At 50.1% G+C, this 19,746-nt stretch overlaps 1 long non-coding RNA gene across 1 annotated transcript; it reads right to left on the bottom strand.

Annotated features, from left to right (window-relative positions):
- Positions 1 to 14,943: 14,943 nt before the first annotated feature.
- Positions 14,944 to 17,581, bottom strand: LOC123459254. Its single transcript, XR_006636154.1, has 3 exons — positions 17,545 to 17,581; positions 15,304 to 15,393; positions 14,944 to 14,964 (listed from the first exon to the last, which is right to left on the bottom strand). It is a non-coding gene; the product is annotated as an uncharacterized LOC123459254 (long non-coding RNA).
- Positions 17,582 to 19,746: the final 2,165 nt, after the last annotated feature.

Here is a 19,746-nt window from a genome sequence, read left to right as displayed (position 1 = left end):
AGGACAGACACGGGCCTGCCTCATGAAGACTGAGCAAAGGAGGGGACAAGCACTCAAAGAGAATGTATAATTTGCAGTTGTAGTAAAAACCACAATGTCCCAGGTTTGATTCCCCAGGACCCATGTAAGCCAGATGCACAAGGGGGTGCATTGCATCTGGAGTTTATTGGCAGTGGCTGACAGCCCTGGTGCTCTCTCTCTCTCTCTCTCTCTCTGCTTGCAAATAAATTTTAAAAAAAAAAAAAAAAAACCTTAAAAAAAAAACAAAAACACCACAATGTCCTTGAATCAAAGGACTGACAACTTCCTTCTGCAGGAGGGATCAGACTCCAGGTCTGAAATACTGGGAGACAAAGGTCAGAGAGAAGAACCAGCCCTCTGTTATGTTGACTGCAGAGGGAAAATGAATGAGGAGCAAGATGATGGGACCATACATAGGGCATTACTGCAGCTGCATCCCCCGGCTCCAACTCCCAGACAGGACCCGGATGTTCAGAAAGGTGAGCCTCCACACATCACTCATCCTACATACCAAAGAGTCACACAGAAGCCTAGGACACTAGCTCGTGTACATGCACATCTACTTTCAAGATAAGATGACAGCAAACCGCTTCTCCAGGCTTGAAACAGAGGAGTCGCCCCAGAAACCCGAGCATAGCGGACATCATTTTTGCGCACTTGACGGGGTTGGGGGGGGGAAGCAGGAAGACCCCGTAGCCTCATCCAAAGCGTTTGCTGAGATTAGGATCCTGGATGTCCCTCACTGCTACCCTGTCCCCCCCTCTAAAGCCTTAGCACAGTCCTCTGCAGGCACCTCAGTCCAAGTAGCCAGGGGACGTGTGTGTGTGTGTGTGTGTGTGTGTGTGTGTGTGTGAGAGAGAGAGAGAGAGAGAGAGAGAGAGAGAGAGAGAGACATGGTCTATGTGGTGTATGTGTCGCAGCATCAGATGGCACTCTCTTTGGTGTCCAGAACAGAATGTCAGGTGTCACACTTCATTGCTCTTTCACACTTTCTTGCTGAGCTGGAGTCTCTTAGTGACATTGGAACTTAGTGCTTTTCAGAAGCCCAGTCAATTTCCCGGCTCTGCTCCCCCTTTCAAGGCTGAGGTTACAGGCACATGTGGCCATGCCAAGCTGTTAATGTGGGGTCTGGAAATTTGAATTCAAGTTGCTTCGGGCCCTCATGCTCGTTCAGGAAACACACTTAACCATTGAGACAGCCCAAGGGAAACTTTAAAAAATATTTTTATTTACTTATCTGCAAAGAGAGAGAGAGAGAGAAAGAGAATGGGTGCACCATGGCCTCTTGGCACTGCAAATGAACTCCAGATGTATGGATCACTTTTTGCGATCTGGATTTACATAGGGATTGGGGAACCAAACCTGGGCTGGCAGGCTTTGCAAGCAAACACTTTTAACTGTTGAGCCAACTCCCCAACCCCTGCTAATTGGCCTAGCCAAATTGGTGAGTTCCAGGTTTAGTGAGAGACCCTGTCTCAAAAAGTAAGGAGGAGGCCTGGAGAGATGGTTTAGCAGTTAAGGGACTTGCCTGCGCAGCCTAAGAACTCATGTTCGACTCTCCAGGTCCCATGTAAGCCAGATGCAGTGACTCAAGAGTGTCATGTTGCACATGGACCACAAGGGGGCGCACACATCTGGAGTTTGTTTGCAGTGGCTGTAGCCCTCACACTCCCATTCTCTCTCTCTTTCTCTCTCTCTCTCTCTCACTCTCTCTCAAAATAAATATAAAAAATAAATAAGATGTTTAAAAAGTAAAGAGGAAAATGATTGAGGAAGACACACAACATTGACTCCTGGCCTCCACATGCACATGCATAGACATACATACACACCACACAAATACACCAAAAAACAAAAAGGAGAGAAAACAAGTTCTTGTCCTGGAAACCTGGCCATGGCACTTCGTGAGCTTGCCACTAGGAACTAGTCACATCCCTTCCCTCAGGCAGAGTTTTCTTATCTATAAAGCATGTCACTTGGTGAACTTGACATAACATTTAAATGAGATAGGATAAAAAAGTGATATGGAGCCAGGTGTGGTGGTGCAGGCCTTTAATACCAGCACTCAGGGGGCAGAGATAGGAGGATCACTGTGAGTTTGAGGCCAGCCTGAGACTACATAGTGATTTCCAGGCCAGCCTGGGCTACAGTGAGACCCTACCTCAAAAAACCAAAAAAAAAAAAAAAAAGTGATATGGATAACAAAGTGATAAGAAAACACAATACAATCAATGATTCTATTGCCATAGAGTGACAAAAATTTGCTTAAGGGCTGGAGAGATGGCTTAGTGGTTAAGTGCTTGCCTGTGAAGCCTAAGGACCCAGGTTCGAGGCTCGGTTCCCCAGGTCCCACGTTAGCCAGATGCACAAGGGGGCGCACGCGTCTGGAGTTCGTTTGCAGTGGCTGGAAGCCCTGTCGTGCCCATTCTCTCTCTCTTTCCCTCTATCTGTCTTTCTCTCTATGTCTGTCGTTCTCAAATAAATAAATAAAAAATGAACCAAAAAGAAATTTAAAAAAAAATTGCTTAAGCATCTGAGTGTGGTGGCACGTGACATAACCCCAGCACTTGGGAGGTAGAGACAGTAGAATCAAGAGTTCAAGGTCATTGTTGGCTAGATATGGAACCCTCGACCACCCATAAGACCCTATCTCAAAACTGAATTTTGCTTAAACCAAAAAAAAAAAAAAAATCAAAGTATTGACTCATGTCACTGGAAGGTTCAAGGACACGAGAACTTCAGGAGTGACTTTGTCCTGGGGTTCAAGTCCAGCCCACGGCATCTCTCTGCTCCTTCTGTGTGTTCTCATGGTTTCCATGTTGGCGTCATCCTTAGGCTCCACAGGGTGGAGCAATAACGGTGAAGTTAGCTAAAGTGCGGGGGTCCATTTCCGCCCCCTGAGAGGAAAGAAAAGAACTCCCTTTCTCAACACTCTCTACAAATATTCAAATACTCAACTTACTGGGTCTGAGGAGTCACACTTCCCTTCCCCACCAGGACCCCGTGATCAGGAAGCTAGGACGCCGGTTGGCCTCAGTCTCGGCGGCAGCTCTGCCCTGCGCAGCCCACACTAGCTGAAGTAGACGAAGCAGTGCGTGGGGAAGAGCGGAGGAACACTGGTGCCGTTGCCGGAATAGCAGGGGGAGGAGGCACTGGGAAGGTGGCTCAGTGGTTAAAGGCACTTGCTCTGGTGCAAGCCTGATAACTGAGGTTCAAGCCTCCAGTGCCTATATGCCTCTGCCGTCCCTGTAATTCCAACACTCCTACAGTGATAAGAGGCAGGGTTAAAAGAATCCTGGACTCTTGGTCTAGCTTGTCTGGCCTTCCCAGTAGCAAAACCAGCAAGAGAGACTGACCCTGTCTCATACAAGGTAGAAGGAAGGACCAACATCTTGGGGTTGTTCTCTGACCTCCACGCATGCACAGCGGTGTCTGGCATGCGCACTCATACACACGCATGTGCACACACACACACACAAGTTAAAAAATTAAAAGGGAAAAGAGTATTGATGGCAAAAATTGTAACTGCTCCACACAATCCTAGTCAACCCCTTTGGTGGACTAATATCTACCCATGTCTGTATTTACACACACAAATGTTGCCTTCCATCTCCTGTCCTGCCCTAAATAGAAAATAAAGCAGGGATGGAGAGATGGCGTAGCAGTTAAGGTGCTTGCCTGCAAAGCCAAAGGATCCAGGTTCAATTCCCCAGGACCCAGGTAAGCCAGATAGATGCACAAAGTGGCACACGCATCTGGAGTTCGTTTGCAGTGGCTGGAGGCCCTGGCACTCCCATTCTCTCTCGATCTCTCTTTACCTTTCTCTTTTTCTCTCTCAAATAAATAAATAACAATTCATATATATATATATATATATATATATATATATATATATATTTTTTTTTTTTTTTTGGTATTTCAAGGTAGGATCTCACTCTGGCCCAGGCTGACCTGGAATTCACTATGTAGTCTCAGGGTGGCCTTGAACTCATGGTGATCCTCCTACCTCTGCCTCCTGAGTGCTGGGATTAAAGGTGCGTGCCACCATGCCCGGTTTACAATAAAACTATGTTAGAAAATAAATCAAAGACCTGCCATGACTGAGTTCAGAATCTCTGGGTGACTTGTACTCTTTGACTTCAGAGTTCGACGTTTTCTCTCAGTTCTGTCATCTGCAACATGCCACGATTCCACAATGACAGAAAACCATTAGGCAGCTGAAACAACTCCTGTTTGGAAGAGGGAAGGAAGACAACACACAGAGCCACCGGTGAACACCACGAACCAGCTTTCCTGTTGAACAGGGATTGCAGAGTCTCCCAGTCCTGGTAGGGAAATGAATCACTTGGACAGAATGATAGGCCCCTACCCCAAAGGTGTTTGCATCCGAATCCCTGAAACCTGTGTCTACATTATATTAAACACAAAAGGAGAATTAAGATCACAGATGGATGGCTGGAGAGGTTGCTTAGTGGTTAAGGCACTTGCCTGTGAAGTCTAAGGACCTATGTACAACTCTCCAGAGCCCACATAAGCCAGATGCACAAAAGTGAGGCAAATGCAAGGTAGCACATGCCCACGAGGTGGCGCAAGTATTTGGAGTTTGTGGCTGAGGCCCTGGTGTGCCAATTCTCTCTTTCTCTCTCTCTAAAAAACAAAAAGAAAGAAAGAAAGAAAGATCTGAGATGGGCCTAGCATGGTGGCACATGCCTTTAGCCCAGCATTCAGGAGGCAGAGGTAGGAGGATCACTGTAAGTTCAAGGCCACCCAGAGACTACATAGTGAATTCCAGGTCAGCCTGGGTTAGAGCAAGACCCTACCTTGAAAAACAAAAACAAAAACAAAAAAATCAATTAAGATCATAGATGAGGTAAAGGTTTGTGGTGGTTTGATTCAGGTGTCCCCCACAAACTTAAGATATTCTGAATGCTAGGTTCCCAGCTAATGGCAATTTGGGAATTAATGCCTCCTGGAGGCAGTGTATTGTTGGGGGCGGGCTTATGGATATTATAGCCAGTTTTTCCTGCAAAGTCCAGTGTCTGGCACACTCTCCTGTTGTTATTGTCCATCTGATGTTCGCCAGGAGGTGATGTCCACCCTCTGCTCATGCCATCAATTCCCCCTGCCATTATGGAGCTTCCCCTCGAGTCTGTAAGACAGAATAGCCTTTTTCTCCCCCACAAGCTGTACTTGTTTGGGTAATTTCTGCCAGCAATGCAAACCTGACTGCAACAAAGTTGTAGATTAATCCATTTTCCATCACTATCATGAAACATCTGACACTGGATAACTAATCAAGGAAAGAGATTTATTTAGCTCACAGTTTCAAAGGGTAGAAATCCAAAAACAGCATGTTGCAAGCTGGTGAGGGTTCCACAGTTGATATCAGCTCATGTTGATGGCACCATGTTGTGGGGCCCTCATGAAGAGGGAATATCAAATGGCCAGGCTGGAAGACAGAGAGAGGAGGATTCAGTAATGACCTCTCATAAGCCCCATCTCTTACAGATCCCCAAACCTCTAAATACGAAAGTGAGTACTAAGCTTCCATTACACAAAACTTTGGGAGATGCATCTGAGCCACTTCTAGACTACAGTACATCAGAATTAGCCAGGAGGAGCCCTAGATTACCAGCTGAGCCCACGGTGATCACAAGGGTCCTGGAAATCCTGAGAGGGAGGCGCAAGAGGAGCCAATGTCAGAGTGATGAAATAAGAAAAACATTCAATTGGCCATTGCTTGCTGTGAAGATAAAAGGGAGGGCTGGAGAGATGGCTTAGTGGTTAGGGTGCTTGCCTGCAAAGACCATGGACCCACGTTTGACTTTCCAGGTCCCATGTAAGCCGGACGCACAAAGGCGAGGCAAGTGCAAGGCCGCACATGCCCACTAGGTGGTGCAAGTGTCTGGAGTTCCACTGCAGTGGCTGAGGCCCTGGTGTGCCCCTTCTCTCTCCTGTCTCTCTCTCTTTCTAAAATAATAATAATAAAAATATAAATCCTAAAGAGAGAGAGAGAGAGGGAGGGAGAGGAGGGAGCCAAGAGCCTCTGAAATCTGGGAAAAGTCAGTGAATGAATTCTCAGGTCCCCCAGTTAGGGCTGTGACACATTGATTTTAGCAGAAAGACCTTATGGATCATCTGACCAGTAGAGGGTAAGATAATAAATGTGTGTTTTGTCAAGCTGGTCATCACCTGTTTCACCAGAAGCGAAACAGAGAGCAGAGTGGTGTCCCCCACCACAGAGTGTCTTGGGGCCCGTTCTTGTGTCTTATGTCTCCGGCTGGCTGAGCAGTTCTGGCTTCTTTTGGTCCTTGTGATCATCTTGGGAGATGTATATGACCATCCTAGGTCACACAGGAGGAAATCAAGACTTGAGTAGCTGCCAAAGTCAGCCAGCCAGTGGAAATGGGGGCCAAGATGCCAACCTTCTCCTGCCTGTCCAGAGCCACAGTGGATCCTTGGAGAATGGCCTCGTTCTACTGGGCTCATGCCTGTGTGTTCAGCAAGGCCGCACGCCTCCCCACGTGGTCTCCACGTATGGCCCATCCCAGGGGAGAGAGGGCGGGATGCGAGACCACAGCCGGCCGGCAGATAGTAAATATCCGTGGCAGCACCTCCCGCTCTCCAGGGATCAGGCTCCTCCTCTCCAAACCTAGACCGTAGCTCTCCTCCCTGGCCCAGCAGAATCAGATGTGGAGAAAACGTGGGGCTGTGTCTTCAGGATTTATTCTCCTCTCTGTTGTCACCTCTACGCCCATCTGATCCAGGGATGTCCCCAGGGTGGTCGAGGGGAGGAAGGGCCACTCTGGCTCCTCCAGTTTCCTCCTGACAAATGTGAAATGGGTCAAGGGGCTGTATGGGGAGGTAAAGCAATCTCTAGGAATGCCTGAGTGCATTTTGGGGCTGTGAGCTCACACAGATGTAGGGTTCTTTGGGTGTACCTCAGGGGCTAGCCCCGCCAGCTGACAGAAGAAAACAGCTGCTTCCCTTGTCCTCTGAATGCTCACAACCCACGGGGCCTGGGCCACAACTCTCACTGAGTGGGAATAGCCAAGGGTCCCAGAGCCCAGATCACAGCACATAAACACAAACCCCAGAGGCCATGGTTCAGGGGACCATCTAAGATCAACTCTGTATTGGTCCAGAGAAGAGAATTAACTTTGCTCAGAAAACACAGCAAAGCCAAGACTATTGTCTGTCCATTCCTTGGTGTTTTTTTTTTTTTTTTTTTTTTTTCGAGGTAAGGTCTCACTCTAGCCCAGGCTGACCTGGAGTTCACTATGTAGTCTCAGGGTGGCCTCAAACTCAAGGCGCTCCTCCTACCTCTGCCTCCCGAGTGCTGGGATTAAAAGCATGCGCCACCACGCCTGGCACATTCCTCAGTCTTCCAGGGATAAAATGCACGTTTGTGGAGAAGCTTGAGTGAGACAGAAGTTGCTAAATTCACATGAGCAGAAAATAATAATAACCCACCGTGGATTAGGCAAACTGAGCATGCCGGACGCTGAGCGGAGAATGTGACAAGGGTCTCATTTCATGCTCACAGCCCTGCGAAGCCACCACGACTTTCATTTTATAGCACAGGGGACCTTGTCAGAGAGGTGATGTGCATGCGAGATCAGTGGACTTCGTTTTCTGCCAGTTACATCTTAGTTTGTTTAAATGCTGTGAAACCGAGGCACAGCGAGGCTAATGAGCCTTTTTAAGTTCACCCAGTTTAGGGGGGGGGTGTGTGTGGCAGAGCTGGCCTTGAATTGTCCGGTTGCCAAGCTCACAACCGCCCCTCTCATCACAAGACCATGTTATCTGTCAGCCTCTCAGAGCGGCTCATAATATACCCTACTCCAAGTCTCTGGACCCAGACCCAAGGGAGTAACCGGGAAGCCTTGGGAGGTAGGGGGCAGAGATTGAGAGAGAGAGAGAGAAAGTGGGAGAGAGAGAGAGAGGTCAAAGGGGTCTGGATGAGATCAGATATGAGCCCCTTAATTTTTCTTTTCTTATGAAGGAGAGAGAGAGAATTGGCATGTCAGAGCCTCCAGCCAGGGCAGTTGGACTCCAGACGCATGCGCCACCTTATGCGCATGTGTGACCTTGCACACTTACATCACTTGTGCGACTGACGTACATGGGACCTGAAGAGTCAAGAGGGGGTCTTTAGGCTTCCCAGCCAAGCACCTTAATGGCTAAGCCACCTCTCCAGCCTGAACCCCTTAATCAGACTTTGTGCAGGGCACAGCCTGCAGACCCGGCTAGCTGGGGCCGCAGGGCCAGCAATGCTATGAGCGTTGGCCTGCAGGGAGCACCCTTCCTGACCGCTGCACTCCCCGGCCCGCGTGTTTCTCGTGTCTCCAAAGGCACAGGGCTTGAGGGGTTTCTTCCGTGCAGACCCCGAGACCGTGTCCTCAGGCACAGGCACGTGAGAGCGTCGTTCAGTCAGCATAGCTTAGCTGTCTGCTCTGTCTGTAGCAGGCCTGGTCTGGGCTCTGGGGACTCTGATGATCAGATTGTCCCTGTCCTGGCCCAGTCCCCGCACAAATGCAGGAGGAGATGCAGGAACACAAAAGACAGCGAAAGGCCAGGGAGCTGGCGTGTGTGCGCACACAAAAGGAGCCCCTTCCTCAAGCAGAAAACGGTCCTAATGGGCTGATGTCACACATGGCCGCCTAGGATGGCACAGGGTGACATGGATGGTGCCCCTGCACCCCAAGGAGCTGTGCTTCCATATATGTATATGTATATGTATATGTATATGTATATGTATATGTATATGTATATGTATATGTATATGTTTGGTTTATTTTTTTCGAGGTAGGGTCTCATTCTAGCCCAGGCTGACCTGGATTTCACTATGGAGTCTCAGGGTGGCCTTGAACTCACAGTGATCCTCCTACCTCTGCCTCCTGAGTCCTGGGATTAAAGGCATGTGCCACCATGCCTGGCTTTAAATAAATAAATAAATTTTATATATATATATATATATATATATATATATATATGTTAAATATTACTTATTTATTTATTTGAGAGAGAAAAGTTATAGAGTAACAATGGGCATGTTGTGGCCTTTAGCCACTGCAAACAAACACCAAGCACGTGTGCCACCTTATACATCTGGCTTACGTGGGTACTGGGGAATTGAACCTGAGTCCTTAGGCTTCACAGGCAAGTTCCATAACTGCTAAGTCATCTCACCAGCCCCCTTTAAATATATTTTATTTATTTATTTATTTATTTACTTGAGAGAGAGCGAGCAAGCGAGCATGGGTGCACCAGGGCCTCCAACCACTGCAAATGAACTCCAGATGCGTGTGCCTCCTTGTGTATCTGGCTTATGTGGGCCCTGGGGAATCGAACCGGGGTCCTTTGGCTTTGTAGGCAGACACCTTAACCGCTAAGCCATCTTCTCTAGCCCAGAGCTGTGCTTTCTTTCTTTTCCTGCCTGCCCTGCAGCCCACATCCTCTTTGCTTTGCTTTCCCATCCCCGCCCCCCCCCCCCACCACCCACCTGACTTCTTCGCTCTGTTTGGCCTCCTCGCCTCCGCCACACAGTCAGGAACTTGATGGGTCCCCAGGGCCACCTGCCTGGGGGCTGTCTGAGCTCCCTGCGTGGGACGTATGCAGAGCCAGCCCTCAAACGGGAGCAATGGTCCTTGAAGCACGCGAGAGCATTCCTTGTCAATGTGACGTGACGGCAAGGGTCAGCGGGAAAGGACAGGGAGGAACAGGTCATGGGAGAGAACAGAGCATGGCGGGGGCCGTCCTGTCGCACAGCGTTCAGCGCAGCAACACCTGTCTGCACACCATGGCTCCTGAACCTTGAACTTGAGGAAAATTCAGTGAAGCCAAGGAGGCTCAGAGAGCCCCCAGAAGCCTGCCCAAGGACCACACTGCAGGGACACTGGATGTGAATACCAGCCTGCAGCTCCCTCCCAGACCTCCCGCAGCCACTCCTGGCTCACACGGGTGGGCTCAAGGAGGCACGAGGCCCACCTGCCAAGTTCACCGAGGCATAGGCATTGGCAGAGGCCACTGAGCTGCCTTCTGCTGGGAAGGGTCATGCCGTTCAGACATCATGGTCTATTGATTGGCCCTGTGAGCAAGATGCATCGAGGGGCCCCACCTGGGCCAGATGGGCCTGGGCCAGGGCCCTAGCCCTGAGGGTGGGGGGCTCCCAACAGAGCCAGAGACAGCAGCAGGCCTGGGTCCTCCTGCCCACCTCTCCTGCTTGAGGGGGAGGGGACAAATGGCTCACTCAAGCCTCCTTTGAGGCAGGGTAAAGCATGATCTGAAGAGAACGGGCTACTCAGGGTCAGGGACAACCTGCCTGAGCCTTTGGAAGGAGGGCAACTAGCAAGAATGGAGTTAAGTGGGGTCAACCTGGAGCCACATTTCTGGGTTCAAATACCAGCCACTTGCGCATGACCTTGAACAAGCCAATCTGGCAGATGGGGCCCAGCGTGACTGTCCACTGCATAGGGTCCTTAAGGCGTTTCTACACGAGCCCTCGGCAGTGGGTCGGGACCAGACCGGGATGACCTGTAATCTCTTCCGCAGAGTGTGACAAGGACTGCTGACTGGACAGCTCTTCTCCCTCGATGGTGGACAGGTCCCCTGGAAGTCTCCAAGTCCCTGAAGACCGTAGTGACCACACTATGCCCTCGGCAGGTCCTTCAGGCCGTGGAAACAGAGCAATGCTGAGGTATCCAGCTGCTGCCCAGCTCAATGTCTCTTTCAAAAAGAAAACAAAACAAGAGCTGGCAGAAGTTTTTCTTCGATGTACATTGACAAATATGGCCAAGTGGCTTAGGATCAGAGAGATACACTTTCCCAACCCATCCTTTCTATCTAATGCTGTTCACCTTGGGTGACATACTCAGTGTCCCTGTGCCTCCATTTCCTCATGTGTCAAATGGGACTCATGGGGACAACACATAGGAATGCTCCCTCACCAGAGGACACTGGTTGTTCCCCTTCAGGGGACGCAGTCAACCATCTTGATGCCACCCCTAGTTCATCAAAAGCCCTGATGTGGGCCTGGGACCTCCAGAGACCAACCTCAGTCTTGTTTTCCCAGAGCTCAAAGGTCTCTGAAGAAGCCAGTGCTTTGGTCCAAAATGTTGGGATAATAAGCAAGGCCTTGGGCTGGAGAGATGGCCTAGCAGTTAAAGCATTTGCCTGCAAAGCCAAAGGACCCTGGTTTGATTCCTCAGGACCCACATCAGCCAGATGCACAAGTGGGCGCACGCATCTGGAGTTTGCTTGCAGTGGCTGAATGCCCTGGCACGCCCATTATCTCTCTCAAATAAATAAATAAAAAATATATTTTTAAAAAATAAGCAAGCCAGGTGTGGTGGTGCATGCTTTTAATCCCAGTACTCGGGAGGCAGAGGTAGAAGGATCACCATAAGTTCGAGGCCACCCTGGGACTACATAGTGAATTCCAGGTCAGCCTGAGCTACAGTGAGACCCTGCCTTGCAAAATAAAACAAAAATAAATAAACAAAAAATAAAGCAAGGCCTTGTGCTTTTGGTGAAAGTGGTGATGGTTTTCTTAGGCACTGACTCTGGGGAATGGCCATGCCATTTTATATAATTTTTATATGTTCTGTTCCCTGATTCAAGTTTTTTGTTTGTTTATTTGTTTTGAGGTAGGGTCTTACTCTAGCCCAGAATGACACTGAATTAACTATGTAGTCTCAGGGTAGCCTTGAACTCACAGCGATCCTCCTACGCTGGTCTCCCAAGTGCTGGAAATAATTGTGCATGCCACTATGGCTGGCTTTAAAATTTGTTTGTTTGCAAGCGTGGGCAGGGAGTGGGAGAGAGAGAGAGAATGGGCACAGTAGGGCCTATAGCCGCTGCAAACAAACTCCTGATTCATGTGCCACTTTGTGTATCTGGCTTTATGTGGGTACTGGGGAACTGAACCTGGGTTCTCAGGCTTTGCAGGCAAGAGCCTTAACCACTAAGCCATCTCTCTAGCCCTGATTCAAATTTTTTTTTAAATTTTTTATTTATTTATTTGAGAGCGACACACAGAGAGAAAGACAGATAGAGGGAGAGAGAGAGAATGGGCGCACCAGGGCTTCCAGCCTCTGCAAACGAACTCCAGACGCGTGCGCCCCCTTGTGCATCTGGCTAACGTGGGACCTGGGGAACTGAGCCTCGAACCGGGGTCCTTAGGCTTCACAGGCAAGCGCTTAACCGCTAAGCCATCTCTCTAGCCCTGATTCAAGTTTTTGAATGCTTTCATGAACCACCTAAGTCAACTCCAATACAACCACCAACCTGTAGCTGTCAGCCAGACTTCTCAGAGCCTTTAAGCTCTGCTAACATTGTCTCCTCAGGACAAGCTCCAATTATTGCAGGGCACCAGAGCTGGCAGTGCTCCCGGGCACCCCTCCACTAGTTCTGGCCTTCATCCTCTGGCGACGCAGCGTGAGATGATGCTGGCCCAGTACGAGGCCTCCTCTCCCTCCACTGCTATACTGGGTGGCCTGCAGGTGGGCTGAACCACAGGTGGCAAATATTTGCTGACTGGAGGGAATGCATTGTCAGGGAAGACGCTCAGCAGGTGTGGCTGTGTGTGCACTTCAAGAGGTGAAACAGGGGCCAGTGACTGGGGAAGGAACTGCCTGAATCCCACACCTGTGGGGAGCCCCACCAGTGGGGACCTAGCCCCAACCCGGGTCATGTTCAAAGGGCTCAGGAAGACCAGGGACAGATCAGACAACAGGGCACAAGATTTGAAGATGTCATCAGAGGCTGGATGACAGCCCCACAGCTGTGTGGGAGTCTGGTGAGGGGACAGGTCTGCTCAGCAGGGTGGGAACTGAGGCCACAGTTTATGGGAAAGGCCAGAGAGGCTGAGTTTTTGTCCCGACACCCACCAGAGCTAGGCCTAGGGAGAGGTGGCTGTGCAGTGTGCCCGAAAGATCACCCCTTTAGAGCCCCCAGTGCCATCCCTGAACCTGCCTGCGAAGGCTAAGGACCCAGGTTCCATTCCCCAGTTTCCACCTAAGCCAGATGCACAAGGGGGCGCACGCATCTGGAGTTTGCTTGCAGTGGCTGAATGCCCTGGCACACCCATTCCCTACTCCCCCCCCACATCTGTTTCTCTCTCTCTTAAATAAATAAACAAATAAATAAGATATTTTAAAAAATCAACCACAGGGTTGGAGAGATGGCTTAGTGATTTAGCACTTGCCTTGTGAAACCTAAGGACCCCAATTCAAGGCTCAATTCCCCAGGACCCACGTTAGCCTGATGCACAAGGGGGCGCACGCGTCTGGAGTTCGTTTGCAGTGGCTGGAGGCCCTGGCACGCCCATTCTCTCTCTCTATGTGCCTCTTTCTCTCTCTGTCTGTCACTCTCAAATAAATAAAAATAAACAAAATTAAAAAAAAAAAAACAACAACCACAAAGGGGCCGGAAGGCTGCTCAGTGGTTATAGGCACTTGCTCCACAAGTCTGCCTACTACAGGGGTTTTAGATTCCTAACACCTCCATAAAGCCAGATACAAAAGTAACCTGTGCCCGTAGGAGACGGAGTCAGGAGAATCTTGAAGCTTGCTGTGGCCTCCCTAGTGAGAAGTCAAAGAAAGACCTTGTCTCAAACAAGATGGGAGGAGAGGTCATCCTTGAACCTTCACATGTGCACCGTGGCACTCTCCCCCCCCATGCACGCCCACATAAAATAATAAAATAGGATAGAATAAGGAAATAAAATGAAAACAAAGGACAGGACAAGGAATAGGAAAATGGTTCAATTCATCCTAACTTCATGATTGGGCATCTGCTGAGAGCCACACCACTCTCCCAAGGCACCTGCCGTGCTCCCTGAGAGACAGAGTGCTCCCTCTAGGCTCCTGGGAAGATGGGTATATAGTGCTCCCACGGATGCTCCTGAGAGATGAGGATGAGATACTCCCAAGATGCTTCTTGAGAGATTCAAGGCAGTGCTCTCATGGTGCTCCAAGAGAGATGTGGATTCTGGGGAGCAGCTGAGAAATCTCCCTTGAAGGCCAGCATGTGCCACGGGATACTGAGACTTGTCAGCCAGATGCAGGACCCTGTCAGCTCATGGCCACTCCTTCCCTCCAGCTTCTTGCTCAGCTAGATGGCCACAGGCCACTGCCCGTCCTGTGGCTGAGATTGGGTGCTGTCCCCTGGGCTCCTACCTGAGGCAGAGAACCTAGGGGAAGACATGGGCTGGAGTGAAGGAAGTGAGATCCTGCCATTTCTGGGGAAAGGAAATCAGAACTCAGGATTCAGTCATGAGTCCAGAACAAGAGAGAGAGACACCTCAGTGGGTGGGAATGCTGGCGACAAAAGCGTGAGCGTTTGAAAGGACCCGAGACCACCTGAGTTTGATTCCCCAGCACCCAGGTCAACAGCTGAACACAGCGACACACGTCTGTAATCCCAAATTTGTGGGGAGCGGAGACCAGAGAATTGCGGGGGCTTGGGAAAATGGCAGCTCTGGGTTCAGAGAAGAGAGTTCATCTTCAGGAAACAGGTGGATGAGCAGTGGAGTGGGACACCCAACGTATTCCTCTGGTCCCCACGTGGGTGTGTGTGCACGCGCACACACACACAGAGACACACACGCATCACATACACCACTCCACACACAATAAATAAATAGAATCCAGGACCAAGAGTAACTCCCGCATCTCACCAAGTACACCCGGGCAGCCATGGAGGAGGCAAAGGCGCCCAGGCATTACACTCACCTTGCTCAACATCTCAGGGAGAGGACCAAGAAAGGGTGCCAGGGGCCTGGAAGCTGAGGATGTGTGGGGTGCTTTGGTTCAAGAGCCTGATCCTCTCAGAGCCTCAGTGTCTGTCCAGTGGTCCAGCTCATGGACATGTCCAGCAGTGAGTCGCTTCTGCCCTTGTTCTTGTACAAGGGTACCAGAGAGAGATTGTTCTGGAAGCACTCTAGGGGGGAAGCCAGGGTGTGGTCAGCACTGATAAGGACCCCGTGGCTCCCAGGCAGGGTGACAGCGGCTTCCTGACGTGAATGGGGGCAATCCTATCAGGCAAGCTAGGAAACTAATAGTGATGCTTTCCATGCTTCCAAATGCCAGATCCGGAGACGGGGCTCTGCGGGGATGTGGTGGGGTGCGGCCAGGCCCGTCACCCTGTGCTCTGCTCTGGGTCTCGGGATGTTTGCTGGACAAGCCTGGCCAGGACTGGGCTCAGCAAACTGTGTCCCCAGAGTGCCCTAGATGGGATCCTAGGGTAGCAATAGGGGTGCCTATGTAGTTAGGCGCTTACCTGCGCTTGTCTGGTAGGACACTGGTTCTGCTCCCTTCTGACCTTGGAAATCCTTCGTTGGCTAGATTCCCCTCTGTCCATCAGGAGACCCTGGGGAGAGGTGGCCCCAGCTCAGCCAGCTCAGCCCACCACTACCTCCATGCATGCTCTTTCTCCCTCATTGGGACTGTGCCTCCATCTCCTCTGCTAGACTCCGCCTGAATGGCTCTGGTGCAGCTCAAGGTGAGACGGGTAGACAGGGCTGCGCGTCAGGACTGAGCTGGCACCTGAACGCTGGGAGGGTCCCAGAGCTTTGACCAAAATATCAGGGTGGCTGTGGGGGGGGAAGGTGTCTGTTCTCTGCATGGGAGCCTTGCTGAGCCTCAGGTTTTCCAGCCACAGAGCCAAGGTAGGGGAAGAAACTGCGTGTGGTTCCCAGTGCAGGCTGTGGACGTGGAAAGGGCTTTCCCGAGAGAATCTGGGTCCACAGGCTAACCCTGTCTACCTGCAAGGGGCTCTAGTCACTAATAGTCATTAACTCCTCAAAATGAGCTTGGCCACATGCAGGTGGGAAGCTCTTTCCACTCTACTCTGACCAAGGCTGGCATATACTCCCTGCCCAGTCTCTCATCTGATACCTAGCAAACCTGATCCCCCTCCTCCCCAGAGTCCTCCAGCCCAACAGCCCCTCCTCTCATATCCCTGGGGCTCAACAATATCATTGTTCTCAGATTCAGATCAGGGCACCTCTTCCAGAAGCTTCCTTTGAGCCTTCCCTGCTGGCTTCCTACAGATAAGGTCTTATCTCAATGCTTTGGTGATGCCTGGCTTGTGAACTTGGCCATGTGATCTGGGAACAACCTGAGGTCTGAGTGTGGATCCTCTATGTCCAGAGCCCTGACCTTTGGGCCTGGAGCTGCAGACTCTCTGTACATACGGGACTGGTAGATGGATGATGGATAAAGGCAGTGGATGGATGGGTGGATGCATAGATGGATAGATGAATACATGGGTATGGAGGATAATTAATGGATAGCCAGTATGGTGGTGCATACCTTTAATCCCAGAACTCAGGAGGCAGAGGTAGGAGGATCACTGTGAGTTCAAGGCCAGCCTGTGACTACATAGTGAGTTCAAGGTCAGCCTCAGCTAGAGCAAGACCCTACCTCAACCCACCCCCCCCACAAAACAAACAAAGAACAACAACAACAAAAACAGGGGTTAGAGAGATGGCTTAATGATTAAAGTGCTTGCATGTGAAGCCTAAGGACCCAGGTTTGTTTCCACATAAGCCAGATGCACAACAAGGCATATGCATCTGAGGTTTGTTTGTAGTGGCTATAGGCCCTGTTGCAGCCATATTCTCTCTTTCTCTAGCTCTCTCTCAAATAAATAAATAAAATATTTTAAAACAACAACAACAACAACAAAATAGAGCCAGGCGTGGCGGCACACACCTTTAATCCCAGGACTCAGGAGGCAGAGGTAGGAGGATCACTGTGAGTTTGAGGCCAGCCTGAGACTACATAGTGAATTCCAGGTCAGCCTGGACTAGAGTGAGACCCTACCTCAAAAAGCAAACCAACAAAAAATCTAGATGGATAGATGATGGTAGGTAGATAGATGGGTGATTGGCCTTCGGGCTCTGCAGGACTGGGGAGAGGAACAAGGAAGCATTTGCCATGGGGGTGTCCAAAAGGAAGATCCACGTGCTAATGATGAAACACTGGACCCGGGCGCATGGCCCTAATGTGTGGACTCACTGTGGGTAACTAATTCATGTCTCTTAAGCCTCAGTTTCTCAGTCTGCGAAACGTGGGATGGTTGCCACTAAGCCCATCCCACAGGCTGAGGAGAGAAGATCCAGCACAAGGAGGGATATGCCAGCATCCTCCTGGGGGCAGGAACTGCCTGGGCTTGGCTCCTGGGTTCTGGGAAGAGGGGAGACAGGGAAAAGAGGCTTCTAGACTGCTCAGTCTGCTCTGTGGTTTTGCTGAGCCACCTGCACCTCCAGGACCTTACCCAAGTGTGCCCCTCCCTGCCCTGCCCTGTCTGTCCCAGAAGTGGGTTCCCCAGATCCCCATTGTTCTCAGAGCCTTTCTCCAGATTGCCCTGTAGTCCAGACTCTGGGAACAATGCATGTTACATTCCAGGGATTCCATAGCCTTCACTCCTGCCTTGCCTCTTTCAGATGGGGGGGCAGGGTTCTGTCCTCTCCCCCAGCAGAGGAGCCAGGCTCCAGGACCCTCCAAAGTTTCGCACCTCTGAAGTTCTCCCAGCAGTGCCTAAGATGTCTCTGTGCCAGGGGCTTCGGCCAGGGTGGAGCTCTGCTTCTGTGGGCTCAGATCAGGCTCTTCCTTGGATTGTGGGGCAGATCCAAGTAGCCTCTGGTCTTGGGACCTTATTTCTCCCTCAGGGAAGAGCAGCAGAGTGTGGTCATTGTTAGGAAAATGAGAGAGAAGACTCAACAGCACAGACAGGCTTTATTTGGGAAATACCTGCCTGGTCAGAAGCAACTTCCCTTAGAGCCATAGGGGTAAATATGGGCTAGTAGGGTCATTGGAATTCCTTGGTTGCAGGGTAGTCCACCTTGTCTCAGGGCTTGGGCCAGTACAGGAAAGTGATCATTGGGAGGGTGGTTTGGGGTCACTCTTGGGAAACAGAGAGTTACAATGAAATGGAAACCAGAGTCCCACAATGGAGATATTCTGATTCTAACTAAACCGTAAGCTTTGCAGTCTGAGACCCAGGGCCCTGCCTGGACTTTGACCAATGCAAGCCACTGGGCCTCTTTCTGTTTCCTCCTCCATTGGACAGTGTATTAGTTATCTTCTCATTGCTGGGACAAAATACCTGACAAAGAGAAGTTTGAGGGCTGGAGAGGTGATGGCTTAGCAGTTTAAGGTGCTTGCCTGCAAAGCCAAAGGACCTAGGTTCAATTCCCCAGGGCCCACTTAAGCTAGATGCACAAGGTGGCACATGCATCTGGATTTTGTTTGCAGAGGCTAGAGGCTCTGGTGTGCCCATTCTCTCTTTTTCAAATAAAGAAATGAAAATAAAATATTTTTTTTTTAAAAGTTTAAGAGAGGAAAATTATTTCTTCTTAGTTTCAGGGTACAGCCCCTCATGGTGGAAAGGCATGGTGGCAGGAACTTGAAGCAAGCTAGTCATGTTCAGCCCACAGTGAGGAAGCAGAGTGATGAACGCTGGTCCATAACCAGCTTTCTCCTTTTAATTTATTTATTTATTATTATTATTATTATTATAATATTATTTTTGAGGTAGGGTTTCACTTTAGCCCAGGCTGACCTGGAATTCACTATGTAGTCTCAGGATGGCCTTGAACTCTTGATGATCCTCCTACCTCTGTGGGATTAAAGGCATGTGCCACCATGCCTAGCTTTCTCCTTTTTTTTTTTTAAACTATTTTATTTATTTGAGAGAGAAAGAGAAGGAGGGAGAGAGAATGTGTGTGCCAGGGCTTCTAGGCACTGCAAATGAACTCCAGATGCATGCACTACCTTGTGTGTCTGGATTAAGTGGGTCCTGGGGAATTGAACTAAGGTCCTTTACTTTGCAGGCAAATGCCTTAACTGCTAAGCCATCTCTCGAGCCCAGCTCTTGCTTTTTTATACAGCTGAAGACCCCGGCCATGGACTGGTGCTGCCCATAGTTAAGGTGGGTCTTCCCCCCTCTTAATCAATGTAATCAAAATTACCCTTCACAGGCTAGCCTAATGTAGCTAATCCTTCACAGGTGATTCTAGGTCCAGTCAAGTTGACCATAGCTATAACTGATTACAGATGGAGATGATGCCAGCACCTAGTCTGGGTGGTGTAAGCGCAGGTGAACTGTAAAAGCACCCTACTGTGAGACTGAGTGCTTCTGTCCCCCAACATGTTTGTTGACCCATCCATCCCTCCAGCCCCCAAAGTGATCAGAATGCCTGGCATTTGGAAGGAATTACTCCGTGAAGGTGGAGCCTTCAGGATGAGACGGGTTCCTTTTTGAGGGAGATGAAAGCTTGCTTATCCTGTTTTTTGTGCAAACACAAAGGGCAGAAAGATGGCCAGCTATGAGCCGTGCCACCAGACACCGGCTTGACCCTGCACCTGAAGCTAGGATGTCCGGCCTTCAGAAAAGAGGGCAGGGGGAATCACTGTTGCCACGTATGATGATGAATGTCTGTAAAAGGGCAGGAGGAACGTTACAAGTTCAAGGCCAAGGTTAAGGCCAACCTGTTCTACACAGTGAGGTCCGGGCCAGCCAGAATTAACTAGCAAGAACCTGATCGAGCTATTTCGTCTATGGCACTGTGTGAGAGTGGTCCAAGCTAGGACGTCCACTAGATCCAGGCCTTCCGTCCACCTCCAGTTGCCTGTGTCATCAGTGCCCTCACACACCAGCTCTGGAGCCCCTCTAGAGGCAGGAACTGTATCTGCTCCATTCTGATTGAAGTCCCCT

Source organism: Jaculus jaculus, chromosome 3, assembly GCF_020740685.1.
Source record: "Jaculus jaculus isolate mJacJac1 chromosome 3, mJacJac1.mat.Y.cur, whole genome shotgun sequence".
NCBI classification, from domain to species: Eukaryota; Metazoa; Chordata; class Mammalia; order Rodentia; family Dipodidae; genus Jaculus; species Jaculus jaculus.
This window is presented reverse-complemented; position numbering and strand designations above follow the sequence as displayed.